Raw genomic sequence first — 4,115 nt, 5'->3', positions numbered from 1 at the left:
GGCTTTTGTAGTTATGCTATAATTGTCACTTTGCACCAAGGGAAAATTGGGAGTGGCCCGAGCTATTCCAGGTTCGCTCGCTTGTAATCTATTCGATTTCACGGCGCTTTGCTAATGTTGAATGCATGCAGAATTGCCCCACATGGATGAAAAGTACTGTGAGGGAATAATAATGATATGCAAGACTTACGCCATACAAACATTTCCTTATTGTGCGTAGATAATAGGGTTTGCTCGCTGGCACTTACCTGGAAAGAAAGAGAAATACATAGATTAGATAGTTTAGGAATAAAGATTTACATAAAATAAATATGCATATTCATATTATATATAGTTGTCTTAAAGTGTAAGTGTGCATGGAAAATCTTGTAATGCGGAAGACAGTGAAAAATGAATATATTACTGAAAACTAATCTGAAAAAAAGAGCCGATAAAAAAAAGAAACACCCAACTGTATGTAATGAATAAAAAAATCGTAAACAGTGAGACTCAGACACATGGAATAAAGCAACAATATGAAAACACGTAACCATCACGGTAATACACGATAAAAACCCGCAGAATGCAACCCTTATTCCCTAAATATTCCCTAAAAAAAAAAAAGGAAATAAAAGATAAAACGACAAGCAGTCAATACACGGCTAGTCAGTGGAGAATAACATGTATATTCCATTTCCATAACAAAGAGAGAACACTGTCCAATTTGAAGAGCATATAACAAAATCTGGCTCGGGATCCCACATCGCCGCCTACGTGTGGGTGACCTCATGCCTCTCCCGCCCCGCCGCCACCACAGTGATACTACAACAGGACAATGCACGGTAGGGAGTTCAGCTTGTCACGAAGTTTTAATAGGGACTAGAGTTAGGGAGAGAGAGAGAGAGAGAGAGAGAGAGAGAGAGAGAGAGAGAGAGAGAGAGAGAGAGAGAGAGAGAGAGAGAGAGAGAGAGAGAGAGAGAGCGCACCTCCTTCACAGAGAGAGAGAGAGAGAGAGAGAGAGAGAGAGAGAGAGAGAGAGAGAGAGAGAGAGAGAGAGAGAGAGAGAGAGCGCACCTCCTTCACAGAGAGAGAGAGAGAGAGAGAGAGAGAGAGAGAGAGAGAGAGGGAATCTAACACACACACACACACACACACACACGAAAGTAAGACATAAGCAGCTCCTCCCTCAACTCAAACATCCATCACAGGACACAACAATCAACAGACGGCAGCAGGAAGGAGGCCAACACAGCGGACACACACGGAACGAGGGACATGACAGATAAACTGACAGACGCACGGAGCCACCACGTTTACATAAGCCCACGTCCCTTATCGTTTCAAAGTTTCTCCCGTCATCACCACCGTATCCTGGAAGGCTCTGACGCGAAGAGAAATGTCAGGGGATGAAATTAACGTGGAACCAGAGGCGGCCAAGGGTTAAGGCATATGTAGCGGGGTAATGGGTAGTTGGGGAAGGACGGGAAGAAATGGAAGGGGAAATGGTCGGGAAGGGAGTATTTGCCACCGGTGTTGCATTCCCGTGTCCTGCATCTCAGGCGTGACATGTGGCTTGTGTAACGAAGGGCTTGCCATGAAGGGCTTGCCATGGTGCGGGAACGTAGGTTTGTACTACAAAAGGAAGGATTGTTGGTGTTACTCGTAATTTCATCTCGGTCTTCTGAAGACATTGCTTTCTCATCAGGACTATTTTCAAACGTCACAGAAGTTATTGGTCAGCTTGTCATGGATCCTTTTCATATTCCTTGTTAAACTTTTATGAGTTTCATAAGAACGCCTCTCAGAACGCTCAATGACTCCCAGAAGTGTATGTTAAAAGCGGTCAAGAATATACGCCGAATCGTTTCAGAATACGTACCTTACTTAGTCCTCTGCAGTGAACCTTATTTGAGGGATGGAGTGTCGGCTCTGGGGCGGAAACGCCTGTCTCGAAGATCACGAAGGGAGAGGGTGGAAAGAAAGATGGATGTGTGTCGGTTGCAGTTCATGTATTTTTGCGTTAAGGTGAGGGGTGAATGTGAGCTTCCTTGGGACTATGAAGACCATGAGGAACGATATATTGAACCATTGTGAAACAAGCTGAGTTAAAGAAAAAATAAGCTGTCCCTATAATTCATACATTCCCAGTGGAAAAGTTGTGAAAAGGATATTTACAGTTGTTCTTTCAAGTTCTCGTATCTGTAATATAAATATCGATTACGTACTTTTTGATGAACTTCCAGTACCTATGTATGCTGATTACTTCTGATTAGTGATGCTCGTGTGTAACTCAAAAGAGGAAATATTTAGTTTCAAAATTGTTATATGTATTCACAGTGAATATTATACCGTCCTTTCCATCTAACTGAGTGCGGCAATCACGTATTTTGTTATATAATTGAAATGCAAAAATACAGTGTTTCATTCGTTAATTTCATTCATAACTTAATTTCCAGTCGTTAATTTTATTCTATTCTCCACCACTATCACTTTCTTTTCCTCCTCCTCCTCCTCCTTCTCCTCCTCCTCCTCCTCCTCCTCCTCCTCCTCCTCCTCCTCCTCCTCCTCCTCCTCCTCCTCCTTTTCTTCCTCCTCTTCCTCTTCCTCTTTCTCCTCCTCATCCTTATCCTCCCCTTCTCATGTTTCTGAACCTCCATAACCTGCTCCGTTTATCTTACTGCTCCTTATCCAGCTTCTAATTCTCCTGTTCGGATCCTTCTCCTCCTTCTCCTCCTCCTCCTTCTCCTCCTCCTCATTCTCCTGCCAGTGTCGCTTATTCCCCCCGAGAAGCTGCCAATATCAACCCTCCGCATGGGGCCCGCCACACCTGTCCCGCTAAACTTGATACAATAGTCGAGTTTACCTGAGACAACGCGCAATTACTAAGTTAATTAGCGGCCAAAGGTGTGCTGAGAGAGAGAGAGAGAGAGAGAGAGAGAGAGAGAGAGAGAGAGAGAGAGAGAGAGAGAGAGTGTGTGTGTGTGTGTGTGTGTGTGTGTGTGTGTGTGTGTGTGTGTGTGTGTGTGTGTGTGTGTGTGTGTGTGTGTGTGTGTGTGTGTGCTTGCTATTAATCTCTATTGGGATATATCTTGCTATCTTTGTTTTTAATACTCCAACTGACACGTGGAAGGGAACTCATTTCTATTTTACTAAGTAATGTGCACACTATAATATTTTATAGTTTTCGTCATTCTGCTTTTGTGTTTTTTTTTTCGCATCTGTTAGTTTATCTCTTTGCTACCTTAGATGTCTAACTTTATATTGATCGAGCGTTCTGTCTTCATCAAAGTATTGTGTTAATTTTACATTCCTGTATGTATTTATTTATATTCATTTATCTATCTACCTTTGTTTTTGTTCTTATAGACTATGTAAGGTTAAATACCTATGTAGATACTCATGCTGCTGTATATACTTAATTCATGTTTTTTTTACCTTGTGTGTGTGTGTGTGTGTGTGTGTGTGTGTGTGTGTGTGTGTGTGTGTGTGTGTGTGTGTGTGTGTGTGTGTGTGTGTATACGCGTTTATATGTGTGTTTCACTTTATTTATGCATATTAACCTCATCCTTTTACATACATCTGCAAGTCTACCTAAACATCTACCTATTTTCCATCGAATGTCAGTCTATCCTTCCATCTACCACTCCTCGTCTCACAGTGAACATGCATGCAATATGTTTAACTTAACCACCACTCAAGGAAGGAACTAGAAGCCGTCTGTTCGAAGCTGCAACATTTCATCCAAGCTATATTTCCTTCTCCCCTATTCATTGCGATTGCTAAGGGGGTGAAGATAAATAAATATTCATTCTAACGAAATATTTTGCGTATTTTTTTTTTTTACACAACACAACACATTGCAAAAACTTGTGCCAACGCCTTCCAGATCCAAGTTCTATATGTCAATGTAATAATCCAGAGAGAGAGAGAGAGAGAGAGAGAGAGAGAGAGAGAGAGAGAGAGAGAGAGAGAGAGAGAGAGAGAGAGAGAGGGGGGCAGGGGGAGTCAATTTAACTTACTTGCTCGTAAAATTTCATCCATCCATGATAGCTCAAGATGGTTAAATATTCATAAATAACGTATCCATTTAACCTCTCTCTCTCTCTCTCTCTCTCTCTCTCTCTCTCTCTCTCTCT

At 42.0% G+C, this 4,115-nt stretch overlaps 1 long non-coding RNA gene across 1 annotated transcript; it reads left to right on the top strand.

The window, feature by feature from the left end:
• The first annotated feature begins 563 nt into the window (after window positions 1-563).
• Window positions 564-1,759, top strand: LOC135104247 (uncharacterized). Its single transcript, XR_010270347.1, has 2 exons — window positions 564-821; window positions 1,188-1,759. It is a non-coding gene; the product is annotated as an uncharacterized LOC135104247 (long non-coding RNA).
• Window positions 1,760-4,115: the final 2,356 nt, after the last annotated feature.

Source organism: Scylla paramamosain, chromosome 10 (genome assembly GCF_035594125.1).
Source record: "Scylla paramamosain isolate STU-SP2022 chromosome 10, ASM3559412v1, whole genome shotgun sequence".
Lineage (NCBI taxonomy): Eukaryota > Metazoa > Arthropoda > Malacostraca > Decapoda > Portunidae > Scylla > Scylla paramamosain.
The sequence above is the reverse complement of the archived record's forward strand: the minus strand, read 5'-3'. Positions and strand labels throughout refer to the sequence as shown.